The following is a 21,893-nucleotide window of genomic DNA, read 5'->3' as shown; positions in this document are numbered from 1 at the left end:
GATAGCAGCATTTTGGAGAGAAAAAACAAAAATACATTTATAAGCTCAATGAAAGGAGTGTGTGCTCTTCAAAAAACTATCAGCAAAGTGTATATTGCAATTACACTTCCAACTTTTCAGTTATGTCTGTATGATACAAAATATCTTACCAAGAACTCCACTGACTCACTGACGAATGCAGGAAAAATTTATTTTACATTCTTGTAAGAACAGGTACTTAGGTGAGTATACCCATCTTTGGGATTTTTTCCCCAGATTCCTCATTAATAGATGTTACACCTTGAATCTCTATCATTACTTAGCCAGTCCCTGTCCCAAAGAAGCTTCCATTATAAAAGAGGAAGAGGACTAATATGCAAAGAACCAAAGATTCTTTTCAAATCTCAGGCCACCATCTTCCTTACAAAAGTCAGTCTGTGCCCCTAAGGAGCTGACATTCTTTTGGGAGAAGATAATCTCCACCCTTGATTATTCTTTGATATCTTTGTGGGTTTCACTTTTTTAATTTAAGTTTCATTTCTCCAATTTAACTGTGGAAAACAAATGCTTATCCATTTCTTACACGTACAAATTATTTGAAAATATGTATGGTCATGTTTAACATGTATTGGATTACTTGCCATCTAGGGGAAGGGATAGGGGTGGGAAAGGGAGGAAAAAATAAGAACACAAAGTTTTGCAAGGGTCTATGTTGAAAAATTATCCATGCATATGTTTTGAAAATAAAAAACTTTAATAAAAAAAAAGAGAGAGAAATACGAATGATCAGCTACGAATCTCTAGGCCCCTTTCAAAACCAACTCAAGAATTTTCAAAGGAAAGAATCCATGTGAGGCATAGAAAAGAAGCCTTGGGAAACTTCATAATTTCAACTTCCCAGGGGAGTTCTTCTGTGGACACATTCTTCTGTGAATTCAGGATCAAAATGCAGAAGATTTCTGGATCCACTTACATTTGGTTTAAGGAAGAATTAATTTAATGAGATCATTCCAGGTAATAAAAAAGAAGATATAATTTTTAATCTCCACAAAGTCATCCTTGGCACCAAAATTTTCTTTTCCATTTTTCTGCAGCAGGCCCTCCAGAAGGTTTCTTACAGAATTTGTAATATTTGGCTTCAGGTGTAATGGCTGTGTTCAAGATGTTTGATGACTCTTTGTATTTTGGCTATAGAAAAGAGACAAGCCATAAAACATTTCCTTTAACAGTACCCGTGGTCAGTTCTGTCACAAAGATGCATTTCAGGGATACCCATGGGTGTCACAAAAAATGCCTATTGTGTGCCATTGTGGTTTATTGCTGAGTTCAAAGTTTGTTAGGACAATACGTTCAGCAAATTGTTTTCTAACTTTAAGCCTCGATGAACAATGTACAGGAAGTGCAGGTCACCCAGGGCATAGGAAATTTCAACAAAATAAAATACAGGAGTTCCAGGAAGCAGTTCTTCCTCTGGAGGTGGCAAGTCAACTCTCCATTTTTAATCCAACATAATAGAAAGTAAAATTTGTTTGCACTCTGGAAAAAGAAGTATAGGCCAGCCAGGAAAGGGTTCTTCCCATTCTTCAGAAGGTAATTAAGTTATGACAATGTGTTTTTCTCCTGTTTTCTGATTGTTTTTTTCCTTTTAGGACTTTGACAAAACAGAATTGTTCCTCTGCCTTATGAAGACTGGCAGCTGACTATTCAGGAAATTCTGAGAAAAGAAACACACAAACTCAGGGTGACCAGTCCAGACATTATTAGGGGATTTACTTATAGGAGCTTGTATAGCATCAGTGTAAACCAGGGGACCAGGAAACCTACATGGCCTTTCATAAATAAGGGTACATTATGCCTCCGTACCTACTAGAACCAGGATTCTCTGCTTATTTTTTATACCTCAAGCTACTGTAAGATTATTTCTATATATGGCTTCTAGTCTCCTCATCCTCATTACTCTAGGAGAGCCCTAGCCATACCCCTAGGCCACTACAGTTCATGAAGCTTCCAGAGAGCAAGGGAGAGGCACAGGTTTGGGGCTCCTTCTTTGTGTCTTATTTTATTCAGGAGTTGATTAAATTTTTCTTGTTTCAGAAACGTTAGGATTTCTTTAGTAACCGGGCATCAGATTGTTTACTTACTCTTTTTCTCAAGCCTCCTCTTCCCTTTTCAAATGAAGGAACAATTGCTTGATTTGGTTGCTCTTCAACCTTTATGATGTAGTTTTTCTTGACTGTCCTTGGGTCTTAATTTTGATGGGGTTTACATCTCAAATCCCAGGATCAACTTAGACAATGCTTTCCTATAATCATAAGCTAAAGCCTCTACTATGGAAACTAAAAGAACCATAGGTTCCTTCCAGTGAGCAAGGACTAACTTGAAAACTTTTGTTCCTCCTAATCCCAGCTGTAACAGGTTCTGCCTCAGGCCACTGAAATTTAGGGCTGTATTAAACACAGATTGCATGACCATTTCTCTTATGTTCGCCTCCTGGGTCCTCCAGGAAGCCTCTCCTACTGGCAAAACATTCCTACCGGCTCTAATAAACCAACTCAATAAGCAACTGAGTAACACACCTCTGCTTTCTCTGGCTCTTGGGTAATGGTCTAATTTGGTATACTTGTGGAGGGTCTGCAAACTCTACCTTCCTCTCAGACTTAAATGCAACAGCCCATTTCTCATCTGAATTCTTTTTTTCTCCATCCTTAGGTTCCAGTTTTGAAATGTTAGAAGAGCTCTTAACTCTTGGTATTTGATGCCCTCTAGCTCTCACAAAATGACATGTTAAGGCAGAGAGGTATTTTTCACCTCTTTTTTTTCAGCCTTCAAAAATTGGAAGGCTGTAATCGATACATCTTTTAGTCCTCAGTTTTAACCCGATGTACCCACTTGAACCATAAATCTTACAATAACCACTTGCACCTACAATCCCGAGGACAGGGATGTGTCAGGGATCTCCCCTTTACTATCCTCCCTTCGCTAACCCATTTCTTGGGAATCTTGCCAACTACATCAATTGTAGCAGAGTGGCAGCTTATAATGCAGGAAATAACAAGGAAAGAGGTCTAAGCTTTATTAGGGGATTTATTTAAAAGAAACCCTTGAGATAGCATCTTGTAGTGTACAGCAAGTAACCCCAGGCATACACATGGCGTAATTACCACCAAAGGCTTGGTTCTGGAACTCTTCACTTTTTATTTTACTTTGTTTTATTTTTTTACTGAAACTATTTAAAGGTGTAAAGAGGTAGAGGGGCTTGAAGCTAGCAGGACATGCCTAAAGTAGCAGGATGTACAAATGTATTATTTTTAAAAATCAAAACAGATTTGGTTGCTAGCTTACCACACATCATTCTTGACCCAGGTAGAATATTTATTAATTTTTCACCTTTAGCAATTGTCTGTTTAATTCATTTTTGTGTCTTGTAGAAATCTTCCCAAAGCTACTTTCCAATCAATTTTTTTTAGTTTCCCCCCCAATTTATTCAATTTTGATCTTTCTCTCCTCCCCTTCCCTCAACAAAAAAGAAGAAAAAAAATTTTTTTTTAAAAAGTATAATCAAGCAAAATAAATTCTCACATCAACTAGAATTTTAAAGGTGTTTCAAGTTTTCCAATTATTTTCAAAAAGTGAGAGTATGATGGTTTTGCATGGGAATGAGTCAAAATAGATTACCTAGAAGGAACTGGGCAGAAGACAAGGATAAGCATTCCTAGGCTAAGGCTTAAATTAGGGAATTTACAAAACAGAGATGCTTCAGGATGCTTACAAGCATAGAAGTTTCTGACAATCTTCTGAATAATATCATTCAGCTCCATTTTGTTTTGTGAAGCAGATAACCATGAAGGATTGATACTACACTCTCACTTTTTAATGAGTGAGACTGGCACCTAGAGCCTCAGTTTTTACAGTCATTTCTGCTCTGGGAGACATGTGTAAAGTGCTTAGTGTAGTGCCTGGCACATAGTAGGCACATAATACATATTTATCCCCTCTAATTTGTCCAGAAACCTAGTGTGTTCAGCACAGCTCTAAGTACCACTCAAGGTTTGTTTTTTTTTTTTGTTTTTGTTTTTGTTTTTTAACTTATTTGTCATATCTTGCAGCTCAACATTATTTTTACTTTGTGCTCATGACTGAGGATCCCATATTTGGTGTAAGAGAAATGTCAGTTCTATAATTTTCTAATTCTCTTGTGCCCAAGTTATATGTTTTATTTTCAATCTGTAATTTCTTTCTAGAAATTTTTCAAACCACTTTCCCACTTTTTGAGGATTATTTTGATTAAAACTTGATAATGTGACCCATAAAGTCATTTTACCAAAGCACTTCAAAACTGTAATACAGTGAAATATATAACAAGTATAAATTACTATGCAAAGATACCACTTGCAACTCTGTAGTGGAGTGTCAGCCCTTCCCTCCAGCACACTCTTCGAAGCCATCCACGACATATAACTGAGCTACAAACCAAATGATAAACCACTGTCAATACATTTACTCTAAATATTAGGAAAGATTAATTTATTTCCTTTTTTTAGATAAAAATAAATAGAAGTAGTTATGGTTTTTCTTTCCCTCACTCTAGCCATCATCTTGAAAAGGAGTAAGAAGTTAGGAGTATAATTAGAAGGCTATTGCCATAGTCTGTCTGAGAAGTGATCAGAACTTAAGCTTTACAAGAGTGATAACAATCTGTGAGTGGAAAGAAGGAAACATAGTCAGTAGAAGTTTTGGAGGTATAATTGACAAGACTTCCCACTTTTGACTAGGGGATGACAGAATGGGAAGAATAAAAGATATTTAAAAACCTATGAAGTTGGGAGACTGAATAGGAAAGCTTGGGAAGATCTGTGGAGAAAACAAGTTCTGTTTAGGATATTAAGTTTTAAATGTTTAAATGAACAGACATGTTATAAGTGAAGATGTTTCACAGAGAATGATTCAAGCCTGGGACTCAAAAGAGGAATTATAGATGAATACAATACAAATAATATTATATATATATATATATATATATACATATATATATATATATATATATATATATATATATAAATACAGAGATAGACAGGGTTAATTATCTGAATGGAGTTGATAAGTTGAAGCCATGGAGGCTGTGGTAGAAGCAATATTTCCTTGGGTCTTTACTAAGTAGACTAGGCTTGCTTTTGCTTTTAATCTAAAAGGTAAAAAAATTGTCTCAACTTTGACTGGTCCAAAGGAAGTTGAAAGTTGTTGCCATGTCTTTCCAATTACCTAAAGGTATAAAAAAGATCCCAAGGAATCAATGCCCCTGAGTCTTGGGTAAAGGAAGAGAATCATTTGATTCAGAAAGGGATAGCATCACACAAGATAAAATCAATAAATTTAATTATAAAAAGTTTAAAAGTTTTCACACAAACAAATCTAATATAGTAAAAAAAAAATAGGTAGTTAAGTGGTACCTGCATTGGACCTGAAATCAGGAACACGAATCCAAATCTAGCCTCATTTACTACCTTTGTGAATCATTTAAGTGGACAAGTCATTTGATTTCTATCTGCCTTAGGTTCCTTATCTAGAAAAATGAATGTAATTAAAGGCTCTAGCTTCCAAGGATAGTAAGAGGATCAAATGAGATAACTTAAAAGTGCTTTGAAGAGAACTAGATGGCTCAGCGGATGCAAATCTGGGCCTGGAATCAGGAAAACCTGACTTCAGCTTCTGCCTCAGATACTTACAAGCTGTGTGACACTGGGCAAGTCACTGGGCAACCTATGTTCGTTTGCCATAATCCACTAGAGAAGGAAATATTGCAAACCATTCCAATATTTTTGCCAAGAGAGCCCCATGGACAGATGATCCATGGGACAAAACTAAACAACTAAACAAAAAAGGCATTTTGTAAGATTAAAGGTAGATATTATTATGCAAGCTATAATTCAAAATTAAATGGGCAACACATAATTTGGGGGAAAATCTTTGCAATTAGTTTCTCTGAAAAAGATTTCATTTCCAAGATAAATAGGGAACTAATTCCAATTGATTTCAAATCCAATGATGCAAAGCCATTTTCTAATAGATAAATGGTCAAAGAATATGAAACCCAAGTTATCAACAGCAATATAAAACTGCACTTAAGAAAGGCAAATTAAAGCAATTCTGTTTTTCTTCCATACATCTATCATGTTTGCCAAGATGGTAAAAAGGAAAGTGACTAATACTATAGAGGTCAGAGTTGTGAATAGGTACAGCTACTCCAGAAAGCAATTTGAAAGTATGGCCAAAAAGTTACCAACTTGCATATAACCTCTGACCCAGCTATACCACTACTAGGCCTATATACCTAAAAAAAATTAAAGAAAGAGGAAAAGGATTCATATGTATACAAAGTCTTTTAGCAATTTTTTCATGATAGGCAAAAAATGGAATCTAAAGGAGTGTCTTAATGGGAAAGAGCTTAACAAATTGTAGTGGAATATTATTTTGCCCCCCAAAATGATGAAATTACAAACTCAGAGGAAACTTGTAAGATCTTTATGAACTGTTGCAAGGTGAATAGAATTAGAACAATTTATACAATGATAACAACACTACATAGAAAAAACAATTGTGAAAGAGTTGAGAATTCTGATCAACACAATGATAAACTACAAGTCTAGAGATAGGAAGATAAAACTTGTCATTTAAACTCCTAATAGAGAGGTGATGAAAGCTTCAAACGTGTTTTTCCAAACATGGCTAATATGGGGATGATTTTGTCAGATTGAGCATATAAACTATAAGTAAATATATATCATTTAAATAGCCATTTCTAAAGGGGGAAGGGAAAGGGAAAAAAAAAAGAGAAAATTACCTGATAACCTTGTTTTATATTTGAAAGGAATAGTAAGTTGTGCACAGTAGATTTGCAGTTTCATGAGCAGTCATCTTTTTATTGTACTATGTTATGGAAATACTTGTTTTATTCTATAAATTTAAAAAAAGTTTAAAATTTAGATAACAGAATAACAAATCAAAATCTAAAAATAATAAATTGCTTGCCAATTTATATGGTGTGAATGTCCACACCATATTTAACAATTGGTTTTTTCAAGCCAGTTTGATCTAGTTGTAGCATACATGTACTTGTACTATAGCAGAAGCTAAGGTAGACCTTGACAGAGAGGGCTTTTCAAGCTACAAGGGCTGGCTTTCATAAACTAGGTTGCCTTTTCTGCATTTCTTTTGAATGTAGAGCTCCAATTGCATGTCTTCAATCTTCCATTTTCCTTCTTTCTGTAGTTAGGTTTAAAACTATTGCTTCAGATGTTTCATGAATTATTAAGCTTAGTGTTTGCTTTTGCAATTTTATCCTGTGAGCTCTGACAAAGGACACCTTAGAGTGAGGGAATAATAGTTGCTGGAGTCCAAAGTTATCCTTTGGTGACCTCTTGTGTTGAAACCAGCAAAACCCAGCAGCAAGAAATAAACTGAGAAATTCCATTTAAAAATAATTGTAGGGGCAGCTAGGTGGTGTAGTGGATAGAGCACAGCCCTGAAGTCAGGAGGACCTGAATTCCAATTTAAGACATTTAATTAACACTTCCAAGCTGTGTGACTCTGGGTAAGTCACTTAACTATAATTACCTCAGCAAATAATAATAATAATAATTGTAGATAACATAAAATATTTAAAAGTTTATCTGCCAAGACAAACCTGGGAATTATATGAACTCAATTGTAAAACACTTTTCACACAAATAAAAACAGATTTAAACAATTGAAAAAATATTAATTGCTCATTTGTAGGCCTCATCAATATAATAAAAATGACAATTCTATCTAAACTAAATAACTTATTTAGTGCTATATCAATCAAAATATTAAAAATAATTTTATGGAATTAAAATAAATAACAAATTCATCTGAAGGAAAAAAAAGGTTAAGGATATAAAAAGAATCAAACCAAAAAAATTTGAAGAAAGATGGTCTAGCAGCACCAAATCTCAAACTGTATTACAATCTGGTAATCATCAAAACAATGGGTACTAAACATACATATAGCAGCTCTTTTAATAGTGTCAAAGAATTTTAAATTGAGGTGATATTCATAAATTGGAGAATGGCTGAACAAGTTATTGCATATGATTGTGATAGAATACTATTATATAATAAGAAATGATGAGCAGGATGCTTTCAGAAAAAATTTGAAAAATCTAAATGAATTGAAACAAATTGAAATTAGCAGAATCAGAAGAACATTATATACAGTAACAGCAATGTTTTATGATGATCAACTGTGAATGACTTAGATATTCTCAGCAATACAATGTTCTAAAATCTGGAACTGGCTAAAAATAAAGAGTGGTGAATCAATGGAATAGATTAAGTACACAACACATAGTAGCATATGATCACAGTAACCTACTGTTAGACACACGTAAAGAACCAAGTTTTTTGGACAAGAAATCACTATTTGACCAAAATTGCTGGGAAAACTGGAGAGCAGTTTGGCAGAAACCAGGGATAGATCAACATCTCATACCACATACCAAGGTAAAGTCAAAATGGGTGTATGATTTGGACATGAAGGGTAATAATACAAGTAAATTAGGAGAGCAGGGAATATTTTGGCTGTTGGATTTATGGATAAGGGAAAAACTCTAAATAAACAAGATAGTATTAAAGGATATAAAATGAATAATTTTCTTTATATTAAATTTAAAAGGGGTTGTACAAACAAAGTCAATGCAATCAAGATTAGAAGAAAAACTAGGAAATGATGGGGAGGGGAGAACAAGATTTTGCAGCAAGTATATCTATTAAAGGGTTTGGTTTTCTAATATATTCAGAACAGAGTCAACTTCATAAGAATACAATCATTCCCCAGTTGATGAATAATCAAGGAAAATGAACAGGCAGTTTTCAGAATAAGAAATCAAAGAAATAAAAAATGAATTAAAAATAAAATAACTTTGATCAATAGAAACTTAGAGCAGATCTAAATTTCTATTGATCAGAGCTATTTTATTTTTAATTCATTGAATAAAACAATCATTTCCTTAACATAATATAATTTTAAAATTGCACATGAAACTATAAATCTAATGTGGATAACTTGATGGTTTTTTAAATATATAATAGTTATTATGTAAATTCATTTTTCCCCTATCTCTACCCTGGAAATTGCTATCATTAGACACAAATATTATATATTATATATATGTAAATTTATATATATTATATATATGTAAAATCATTCTAAACATATTCCTATTATCAGTTTTTTCTTTGAATACTGATAACATCTTTCTTCATATGTCCTTTATAGTTAATTTGGGTATTTGTTATAGTCAAAATAAGTCACTCTAAGTTGTTCTTAAAACAATATTGCTGTATGGTATACAATGTTCTCTTAGTTCTGCTTATTTTACCCTTCATTATTTCATTAAAGTTTTATCATGTTTTTCTAAGATCACTGAGCTCATCATTTCTTATAATGCAGTAGAATTCCATCACAATTATGTTTCACAACTTGTTCAGTCATTCCCCAGTTGATGGACATCCCTGCAATTTTGCAAGTTCCTTGCAATCACAAAATAAGCTGCTATAAATATTTTTTTAAAAAATATAGGTTCTGAGAGCATCAGAACACCCCAAAAGATGGAGTTAATTCTTTATATATTTTAGAAATGAGGCTTTTATCAGAAATATTGGCTGTAAAATTATTTTCTCCAGCTTTCTAAACTTGGCTGCATTGGTTTTGTTTGTGCAAAACCCTTTTGAATTTAATGTAATATGAATTATCTATTTTGCATTAAAAATATTCCCTAGTTTTTCTTTGGACATAAATTCCTCCCTTCTCCACATATTGGAGGGGTAGATTATCCCTTGTTCTTCTAATTTTGCATACCTTTTATGTCTAAAGCATGAACCTAATAAATTTTAAGTCTTCACACTTATTAAATACAAGATCACTATATTTATTTGCTGCCATAAATTGTATGTCTGCTCTGTTCTAATGCTCTCCTTTCTGTTTCTTAGCAAGTTTGATAACTTAGTTATTAGATAGTTTTAATAACTACTGCCTTATAGATATGGTACTTCTAAACTTCTTTCCTTTATATTTCTCCCATCATTTCCTTTGATATTATTCAAATAATTGAAAAATTATTTAATTCAAATTTCAAATAAATTTATTTTTTAATTCAGTAAAAAAAATTAATTTAATTAGGTTGGCATTGAATGTATAGCTTTGGTTAAATTGTCATTTTTACTATATTGGTCCTGCCTACCCATGAACAATTAATATCCCTCCAATTATTTAAATCTGATTTTATTTGTATTAAAAAGCTTTTTAAATAATTTTATTTATAAAGTTTCTGGGTTTGTTTGAGAAAGTATACACTCAAGTATTTCTTACTGTTTAAAAATATTTTAAATGGGATATCTTTTACTAACTCTTCTTGCAGGGTTTTGTTTGTGATATATAAAAATGCTGATGATTTATGTGGGTTTACATTAAATGTTGCTATTTTGCTAAATCGTTAATTATTTCAACTAATTTTTAGTTGAGTCTTTGGGATTTTCCAAATAAATCATTATATCATCTGTAAAGAAAAATTATTTTATTACATCATTCCCTATTCTGATTTCTTCTATTTATTTTTCTCATCTTATTACTATTGATAGGATTTCCTATATAATCTTGAATAATATTGATGACAGTGAGCTTTCTTGTTTTACACTTGATATAACTAAGAAGGCTTCTAGCTTATCCCCCATTACAAATAATGCTTGCCAATGGTTTTAGATAAATGCTTTTTATCAATTCTAGGAAAAATCCATTTATACTTCTATTTTCAAGTATTTTAAATAGAAATGAGTATTTTTCTAAATCTGTTGACATAAGCATCTTTTAAAAACTTTTATTATTGATATAATCAATTTTGTGAACAGTTTTTCCTATGTTAAACCATATCTGCACTCCTGCTATAAATTCCACTTGGTCATAATATCTAATCTTTGTGATATATTGTTGTATTCTCCTGGCTAGTATTTTCCTCAGGATTTTTGCATCCAAATTCATTAATGAAATTAGTCTATAATTTTCTCTGTTTTTACTCTTCCTGTTTTGAATATCAGTACCATATTTATTCCATAAAAGTAGGTAAGATCCCTTCTTTGCCTATTATTCTAAATAATGCATTTATTATTAGAATTAGTTAGTCTTTAAATATTTGATAGAATTCCCTTGTAAATCCATATGGTACTGATGCTTTTTTCCTAGGAAGCTCATTTATAGTTTATTCAATTTTTTTTCTAAAATAGATCTATTATCAGAGATACTTGGCAATTTTTTTTACAGTTTTCTGCTTTTTAATTATTTATTTTCCTTAGTTACATATAGAAGCAATATTTTTTCTTTACAAAATATACACTTTCCCAGGCACCAATAGAGTGAAGCAAGACTATATGCTTCTTCCCATACTTATTTTTATTATTTTATTATTATTCCCATACTTATTTCCATTATTATATTATATTATATTATATATTATTTATTATATTATATATTATTTCCATACTTCCCATAATTAGCATGATTGTTTAAGCATTATTGTCAGATGCCTTCAACAAGAATGAAAATGGCATCCAGACCAGTTACCACACAGATGGCAAATTATTTAACTTGAAAAGGTACAGCCAAAACTAAAGTAGAAGGAGAGTTGATGCATGACTTTTTTTTGTTTGCAGATGATTATGCACTCAATGCAGCCTCTGAAGCTGAAATGCAACAAGGTATGGATAAGTTCCTTACTGCTTGTGGTAATTTTGGCCTAACTATTAACATCAAGAAAATACAAGTTCTTCCCCAGCCAGCATTACACCCTCTATACCTGGAACCATTACAATAAGTTATAATAATTGGAGAAATTTTAAATACTGTGGATAAGTTCACTTATCTTGGCAGTGTATTTTCCAGGAAATTGATTGTATTCATTGCCAGAACTAGCTTGGTGGTTGGGGGAGAAAAAAATATTAGAATGCCCACCAGATTGAAGGTCTAATTTGTTGCTCTGACCTCATTGTTCTTAATTTATGAAACCTGGATAGTCTACCAGCAGGAAGCCAGGAAATTGACTTGCTTCTATTTGAATTGTCTTGGGAATATTCTAAAGATCACCTGAAAAAATAAAATACAGGAAATTAAGGTCCTTTCTTGAGCTAAAGTGTCAAGCATATAAACAGTCCTGGAAACTGATGGGCTTGTCACATTTTCCTAAAAGGCTGTTTAATGGAGAAATCACAAGGCAAGTGCTCACGTGGAAGTCAGAGGAAACATACAAGCACACTCTCAAGGTGTCTCTGAAAAACTGTGAAACTGACTATGACACATGGGAGATATTGGCAAAAGACCACCCAGAATGATGTGCCCACATCAAAGAAGCAACTGTGCTCTATTAGTGAAGCAGAATTTCAGTAGCTTAAAAAGAAATGTGATATATGCAAATTTAGAAACATCTCCATTTCAAATGTTCATGTGGATTATTTGTGCCCAATTTATGGTAAAGCCTTCTGAGCTCATATTGGTCAGATCGATCATAGTTGAACACACTATACCTTGATTTCTACATAATGATATTATTTTAATCGGAATGATGAAGGGGCCCTTAAACTCTCTAAAACTCCTTGAACCCTGCATCTGTGGGACCCTGACTGAGAGAAACAAGATAAACAGCTTCATTCTGTTATTGGTGGGGCTAGTTGAGTCCAGAGCTGGAGAATTCCAACCCTATTGAATTAAAGAGACTCATTCAATTCTGTTCAATTCCAGCTCAAACTCCATCCACCAGTCCCCACCAGGAACTGCTCTCAGATTGTAGACAAGGCTTCTATTATAAAAAAGAGCCAATTTTAAACTCTGCCTTTTGCAGAGGACCTACCATGCCATGCTATGCTATGTAATGCCAAGGAAACCTCTGCCTTCTGGAATGATATTCTCTTTCAGCGTTACCTTCTCTTTATCCTTACCTAAGACTTTATATCTCTCTGTCGGGATTTCTCTACTCAAAACTTTTACTTCTCTGTCAGACCTTGCCACTAAGGAATTCAGCCTTTCTATTCATGCATAGCAAAGGCTGACTTCCAAATGCCAATAATAAACTTCTTTTTATCAGTCTAGCTTTTCAGGTTCATACATTCTTTTCCAAAGGACCTCTGCCCTGCCCGAAGGGGGTTCCTGCAACTCCCTACCTTGCGCCAATCCTAAAGGGGATTTAGAGGAGTCAAACATCTTCATTTGGCTCCCTGAACCCTGAACCTGCCACTAATCTCATCATTTAACTCCCTGACCACCAGGAACCCTAATCTCATCATTTTTGAGAAGGAAGTACATCAATCCCTCTCTTTCTGTTTATAATATACATGTATATGTACATATGGATGTATATATTTTGTGAATATCAATAGTCTTGTTGAGGTGCAAGAATTGAGGGTAAGAGATTCCCTAAGAGCAATGGGATCCCCTTTGGTCAGTGGCAGATTCTGAGAAAGTATTTGCAAACCCCAGTGAATACAGGCCGAGTTTTGTGGCAAAGAATGAGTTTATTTACATTAAGAAAACAGTACACTAAGAAGACAGTTTTCTTGATGGGCAAACTCCTGATTAGGAATTTAGCAAAGATGGGTTTACATTGAGAAGAAAATATCTTCATCAGTGGGGTAAGTCTAGAAGGGCAATTAGCTAAAATGGATTTACCCTGAGAAGAAACAACTTCTCAGCTGGCCTCCTTAATTAGGAATTAGCAAAGATGGGTTGACAGGTTAGTCTTGGCCTAGGAATTAGCAAAAATGAGTTGACAGGTTAGTCTTGGCCTAGGGTTGTGGAGCACTTTGAACCACTCAATAGATATAGAAGATGTTCACTATGCCACAAGCCAAGATTTTCAACTGAATGAGATAACTTATCTGGGAGTTGTCTGGGAAGAGAACCCCCAAGGGTGCTGAGCTGAGCCCACCTAGATAACAAGGATGAACCTGTTTGTCCCTTGGGGTGAGGTCCCTCACTGAGGCAGAGTTGAAGGAAATTTTCTCCTTTAAGTATTTTTAGAGTTTCAGGGTCCCTTCTTCAGTAGACCACCTACTACTGTTTAGGTATCCACAGATAATGAAAGGATAAGATATTGTTTACTTTCCTTTCATAGGTTTGGAAGGAAGAAGTTTTGAGTACATCCATTTGAGCCAAGAGACTGTGTGAACCTGCAATTTCAGATAGACACCTAGCCTCTATCCCTTCTAGAATGGACTTTTACAGGTGCCGCTAACAAGTTATACTGCCATCAAAGGAGCATGGAGTGCATAAATATATAAATTAAGAACAGTACTTGTTGTATAAGTTGTTTGTAATAAAACATTTTCAATTTCTAACCATATTGAATTGAGTAACCCCTAGTAAAAGTGGATCTCCCTTTAAGTTATTTGCAAGTCATTTATCATTTGAGATACCTAATTATGATAGTATTTTTTTCATTAATACAGAACTGAGATAGTTATGATATTAACCTCACTAAATAACAGAATTATATTTTGGTTTCACAAGTCTGCATTATTTGCCTAATTATCTCCATACCATTATGAGAAATTAAAGAATCTTATATTTCATAGGAATATACAACTAGTAACAGATAGATGAAAAGGCTAAATACATAGATACTTAGTTGTTCAGCATATATAAAGGACTAAAATCCTCAACCAAATTGCTTAAATCTTATACCTGTTATTTCACGATAGTGAGTCAGATGTGTTTCAGGAATAACATAAAAGATCTAATTAGTTGTATTTACAGTAAACATCTAAAATGATTACAGATATTTGCCATAAAAGAAGAAAATAGACATAGGTACACTGTGAGGGAATAATGCTTCCCTAACTTCATGACAATTTCAAGCAAAAGTAAATTTTCATTGAAACAGACTTAAAGTTAACCAGAAAAGATATTTCCATTCAAGAGGAAATATCATATTGGGGAAACTGAGTTAGCAAAATCCTATATAAACTTATTCCAAGAGTCATTCACTTAATCTTTTCCATGAGAACTCCATCTGCATTTTGTGAATGTCAACCCCATAGGGTTACTGGAATCATGGATCATTGCCTTACCAGCATTCCTTGATGACCATACTAAAGTCAGATTTAGAACAATATAAATTACAGTCCCATAAGGTCTTAAGTAGCAAGTTCCAATAGTCATATTCAATAATTGATAATTATGAGTGGATTCAATTCAAGAATCACATTTCCTTTATAACAAGTATTGACGATAATCTCGCATTGATAACAGTAAGAAATTAATCATGAAAAATCACAATTTATTTCGACATAATTACAAATGATTTTGCTTTAAGATGCTTAATAACAAATAACAAAAAAACTTGGGAGGGAATGGATATATATATATATATATATGTGTATATATATATATACACATATATATATATATATAAAATTCCAAATTGCATGCAGAGAACAGCTTATATGAAAAGTTTTCTGTAGTAAAACATGTTCAGTTATTGACCATATTCAAATTTACATAAACAGAATACTGCTCTCAGAATGCCTTTAAACAGTGGGAACATCTTTAAGGTAAACCTTAAGTAATTTGCATGCGTTATATGTAGATTTCAACTCCAGATTAAACAAAAATCATAAATGAAATAAGATTTTTCATTAAGATAACATAAATTAGTGGGGAAGTTATTACTCTTCACTCACATAACTATCTGTACTTAAATCCTATTCCTTAAAACATAAACAAAAGAGGTCCCCTGACTTTAACCTCACAACTTAATAGATTTATAGCTTTATTTCATATGTTTTTCTACCATTGTCTGCTTATACTCTTATCTTTCTGAAAAGCTGTGATACTTCAGGAACTGAAGATATTATGTATATACATACACATAGATGTGTTTGTATGTGTATATATGCACACATACATATATATTAGTTCAAGCACTAATTTAACTCTTGCTTAGGCCATGGAATGATTACAAATTCAGATCAAAATAGCAAGATCTTTCCAACTTGCAAATTATTACAATAATTCAGATGCTTTAGTATTAATATAAGATTCAGTATTACAATGGCTGTCCTTCATTATCAAGAGGACCAAAAGAAAATCACTATATTACAAATTAAATTACAATGTGTTAGATTGTGGCTGATGAGAACAATGTGAACTCAGAATGCTCAACCATAGGTCAGGCACAAATAGTCCACAGTTGGGGTGGATTCTCTAACTTTGCACATTTTGCATCTCATATTTCTTTTGAGCTACTTCCATTCTGTTTTGCTCATAGAGTACAGCATCTTCTCTGATGAGAGCACGCCATGCTGAGTCAGTGTCTCCAACGTTATGGCATCTATTCAAATTTCTACTTTTGTCTCCTTTGGTAACAGAAATTTGCTATGATAATTAGAAGCAAGTACATGATTATAATAGCATCAAAACTGGCCTTATACCACTGTAAGTAGCCTAGCATATGGAAGCAGACAGACAGATTTCTTGTAATGGAAAATGAATTAAGAAGAGTCCAACCTTAGACTTCCCAAGGTAATCTCCCTACCTTATTCCCCATGACAGATATTCACTAGACTTCTGATGAGTCAGAATTCTTTCCCTGAATAGCTGAATGCTGACGTTTTCCTTAAAGTGACTATTTAAGGTTGACCTAAGGACACAACAAACCTAAGAATGAAACTCAAAAAAGGGTTCCAAAAAAGCTTTTCCTTCAAACTATAAAGTGTCACTAGTCACAGTAAGACTGAACACAATTGTTATTAATACCATCAAATTACTGCAATAAATTAGCCTACAAATAGATTTATCAGGCCTTCTAAAAAACATAGTTATTTTTATTTAAAATTTATAAAAGATTTTTGACTTAAACATTTCTTTCTAAAGTCTCTTAGCAACAATTTATTATCCTGATGTAGAGAGTAGTCATTACAAATCTAATGAAGTAAATTAATTGGAAACCTCTGAACTTATAAATGTCTTATTCAACCTTAAAGCAAAAGCAAGTCTTCAAAATTGGAATTTATGAAAATTAAGTTGGTGTAAATTGTCTAAGTATCATAAATCTCAAAAATATCACTAATCACAACTAACACAATTGTTATTAATAACATAAATTACTGCAATAAATTAGCTTATGAATAAATTTTATCACAAAATTATCACAAATTTATCACAAAATTATTTTTATTTAAAATTTAGAAAAGATTTTTGACTTAAGCATTTCTTTCTAAAGTCTTTTTCTTAGCAACAGTTTGAAATTTATGTTGATATAGAAAGATAATCATTACAATCTAATAAAGTAAGTTAGTTGGAAACCTCTGAACTTAAAAACTTATTCAACTTTAAAACAAAAGCAAATCTTCAAAATTGGAATTTATGAAAACTAAGTTGGTATAAATTATCTCAAAAGTCTCAGTAGGAAGGACTTATGATTTTTTAATATTATCTTTAGAGAATCCATACTTGGATTTGATATCACCAAATGGTCGATACAATAGTGTCCAACAATAGATTGTTGTATAAAATAACATATGCTTGAAATCAATAGTTGAGATAAAGCACATCTTCAAGAGAGATAAAATTAGAATTTTCTCTATTTTCTTTCAAGTTATTTGTTATCATTGGTGATGTCATGACATATGAAAAAATGATAACTTTTCATGTGATTTTTTTATTTTGCTGAATATTTTTCTTTTTTTTCCCCCAAAAATTGTTTATTTTAAAGGATGGGCCTTCTGGGATGGAAAACAGGAAAATCAAGCAAAAATATATTTAAAAAAATTTTTAAATGAGAATATTGTATAACAAACTATGAAAAATACAGCATTGCATCCCAGGTATATTTACTATAATCAACCTTAAAAACAATGCTGTTATATATAACATGTATTGAACTACCTGCCAGATGGGGGAGGGAGTGGGGGGAAGAGGGGAAAATCTGCAACAAAAGGTTATGCAAACGTCAGTGTTAGAAAAATTACCCATAAAGTAAAAAAACTATTGAATTAATAAATAAAACCAAGAGTTGGTTTTATGAAAAAGCCAATAAAATAGATAAACCTTTGGTAAATTTGATCAAAAAAAAGAAAGAGGAAAATCAAATTGATAGTCTTACAAATGAAAAGGGGGATCTTTCCACCAATGAAGAGGAAATTAGAGAAATAATAAGGAGTTACTTTGCCCAACTTTATGCCAATAAATTTGATAACTTAAGTGAAATGGATGACTTCCTCCAAAAATATAGGCTCCCTAGATTAACAGAGGAGGAGATAAATTGCTTAAATAGTCCCATTTCAGAAAAAGAAATAGAACAAGCTATTAATCAACTCCCCAGGAAAAAATCCCCAGGGCCAGATGGATTCACATGTGAATTCTACCAAACATTTAAAGAACAATTAGCCCCAATGTTATATAAATTATTTGAAAAAATAGGGGATGAAGGAGTCCTACCAAATTCCTTTTATGACACAGATATGGTACTGATACCTAAACCTGGTAGATCGAAAACTGAGAAAGAAAATTATAGACCAATCTCCTTAATGAATATTGATGCTAAAATCTTAAATAAGATATTAGCAAAAAGACTTCAGAAAATCATCTCCAAGATAATACACTATGATCAAGTAGGATTTATTCCAGGAATGCAGGGCTGGTTTAATATTAGGAAAACTATTAATATAATTGACCATATTAATAATCAAATTAATAAGAACCATATGATCATCTCAATAGATGCAGAAAAAGCATTTGACAAAATCCAACATCCATTCCTACTAAAAACTCTTGAGAGTATAGGAATAAATGGATTATTCCTTAGAATAATCAGGAGTATATATTTAAGACCGTCAGTAAGCATAATATGCAATAGAAATAAACTGCAACCTTTCCCAGTAAGATCAGGAGTGAAACAAGGTTGCCCACTATCACCATTACTATTCAATATAGTACTAGAAACGCTAGCCTCGGCAATAAGAGCCGAGAAAGAGATTCAAGGAATTAGAGTAGGAAATGAGGAAATTAAACTATCACTTTTTGCAGATGACATGATGGTATACTTAGAGAACCCCAAAGACTCTGCTAAAAAGCTACTAGAAATAATTCAAAATTTCAGCAAAGTGGCAGGATACAAAATAAATCCACATAAATCCTCGGCATTTTTATATATCACTAACAAAATGCAACAGCAAGAGATACAAAGAGAAATTCCATTCCAAACAAATGTTGAGAGTATAAAATATTTGGGAATCCATCTACCAAAGAAAAGTCAGGAATTATATGAGAAAAATTACAAAACACTTGCCACAAAAATAAAATCAGATTTAAATAATTGGAAAGACATTCAGTGCTCTTGGATAGGCCGAGCGAATATAATAAAGATGACAATACTCCCCAAACTAATCTATTTATTTAGTGCTATACCAATCAGACTCCCAAGAAACTATTTTAATGACCTAGAAAAAATAACAACAAAATTCATATGGAAGAATAAAAGGTCAAGAATTGCAAGGGAACTAATGAAAAAAAACTCAGAGGAAGGTGGTCTAAGTGTACCTGATCTAAAGCTATATTATATAGCAGCAGTCACCAAAACCATTTGGTATTGGCTACGAAATAGACCGGTAGATCAGTGGAACAGATTAGATACAAAGGACAAAAAAGGGTACATCTATAGCAATCTAATCTTTGACAAACCCAAAGATTCCAACATTAGGGATAAAAATTCATTATTCGGAAAAAACTGTTGGGAAAACTGGAAATTAGTATGGCAGAAATTAGATATGGATCCACACTTAACACCATATACCAAGATAAGATCAAAATGGGTCCATGATTTAGGCATAAAGAGGGAGATAATAAATAGATCAGAGGAAGAGAGGATAATCTACCTCTCAGACTTGTGGAGGAGGAAGGAATTTATGACCAGAGGAGAACTAGAGATCATTATTGATCACAAAATAGAAGATTTTGATTACATCAAACTAAAAAGTTTCTGTAGAAACAATACTAATGCAAACAAGATTAGAAGGGAAGTAACAAATTGGGAAAATATTTTTAAAAACAAAGGTTCTGACAAAGGTCTCATTTCCAAAATATATAGAGAACTGACCATAATTTATAAGAAACCGAACCATTCTCCAATTGATAAATGGTCAAAGGATATGAACAGACAATTCTCAGAGGAAGAAATTGAAACTATATCCACTCACATGAAAGAGTGTTCCAAATCACTACTGATCAGAGAAATGCAAATTAAGACCACTCTGAGATACCACTACACACCTGTCAGATTGGCTAAGATGACAGGAACAAATAATGACAAATGTTGGAGGGGATGTGGGGAAATTGGGACACTAATACATTGCTGGTGGAGTTGTGAAAGAATCCAGCCATTCTGGAGAGCAATCTGGAATTATGCCCAAAAAGTTATCAAACTGTGCATACCCTTTGACCCAGCAGCGCTACTACTGGGATTATATCCCAAAGAAATACTAAAGAGCGGAAAGAGACATATATGTGCCAAAATGTTTGTGGCAGCTCTTTTTGTTGTAGCTAGAAACTGGAAGATGAATGGATGTCCATCAGTTGGAGAATGGTTGGGTAAATTGTGGTATATGAAAGTTATGGAATATTATTGCTCGGTAAGAAATGACCAGCAGGAGGAATACAGAGAGGCTTGGAGAGACTTAAATCAACTGATGCTGAGTGAAATTAGCAGAACCAGAAGATCACTGTATACTTCAACAACAATACTGTATGAGGATGTATTCTGATGGAAGTGGAAATCTTCAACATAAAGAAGATCCAACTCACTTCCAGTTGATCAATGATGGACAGAGGTAGATACACCCAGAGAAGAAACACTGGGAGGGGAATGTAAATTGTTAGCACTAATATCTGTCTGCCCAGGTTGCATGTACCTTCGGATTCTAATGTTTATTGTGCAACAAGAAAATGATATTCACACACATGTATTGTACTTAGACTATATTGTAACACATGAAAAATGTATGGGATTGCCTGTCGTCAGGGGGAGGGAATAGAGGGAGGGGGGGTAATTTGGAAAAATGAATACAAGGGATAATATTATAAAAAATATATATATATATAATAAAAAAAAAAAAAAAAGAAAAATTACCCATGCGTATGCTTTGTAAATAAAAAAGCTTTAATTAAAAAAATAATAATAATGCTGTTATTTGTAAAAAAAAAAAAAATCTATGAACTATGAAAAAATACAGCATTACATCCTAGGTATATTTATTATAATTAACCTCATAAACAATGCTGTTATTTGTACATGTATGTGTAAATATATATATATATATATATGTATATATATATATATATATATATATATATATATATATATATATATATATATATATATATAAAATTTCTTTTTCTTTTTGGCAAGCAATATAACGAATGGCTTTCATCATATCACAACATCTGACTTCCAGTAGGACAAATAATTCCTTGGAGAAATGTACAAAATTCTAGTGACTTGCTAGTTTAAGTCTTGGGGACTTGGGCCTTGTCTGATGGAGTCTCAAAAGAATCTGTAGGATTAGATCATCTCCAATTCAAGAGGCAAAGATTTTATTATGCTGCTGGCAGCAGACTATTTTTCATATGGAATTTTTGGTGATTAACCAAGGGAAAGACAGCAGGGGCAGACACCTTGAAGGAGATGTTGTAAGGCATGGCAAGTTCCTGATAAGATCCCGCTGTTATGATGCTTAAAAAGGAGACTAACCTTCAAAAAAAGTTAGTCATTATGATGCTTAAGTATGCTAAAAGAATTGGGTAGGTTGTATTTGTGTGTAACCCTGAAAGGATTTAGAGTCTTAAAAGGAGTGGGGGGGGA

General features: G+C 32.9%; 1 long non-coding RNA gene across 1 annotated transcript; it reads left to right on the top strand.

Annotated features, from left to right (window-relative positions):
- Window positions 1–1,456: 1,456 nt before the first annotated feature.
- On the top strand, window positions 1,457–14,367 carry LOC141547159 (uncharacterized). The gene is made up of 3 exons (XR_012483522.1): window positions 1,457–1,569; window positions 11,701–11,745; window positions 14,151–14,367. It is a non-coding gene; the product is annotated as an uncharacterized LOC141547159 (long non-coding RNA).
- Window positions 14,368–21,893: the final 7,526 nt, after the last annotated feature.

Source organism: Sminthopsis crassicaudata, chromosome 6, assembly GCF_048593235.1.
Source record: "Sminthopsis crassicaudata isolate SCR6 chromosome 6, ASM4859323v1, whole genome shotgun sequence".
NCBI classification, from domain to species: Eukaryota; Metazoa; Chordata; class Mammalia; order Dasyuromorphia; family Dasyuridae; genus Sminthopsis; species Sminthopsis crassicaudata.
Note: the sequence above shows the minus strand (reverse complement) of the source record. Positions and strands in the feature narration are given on the sequence as shown.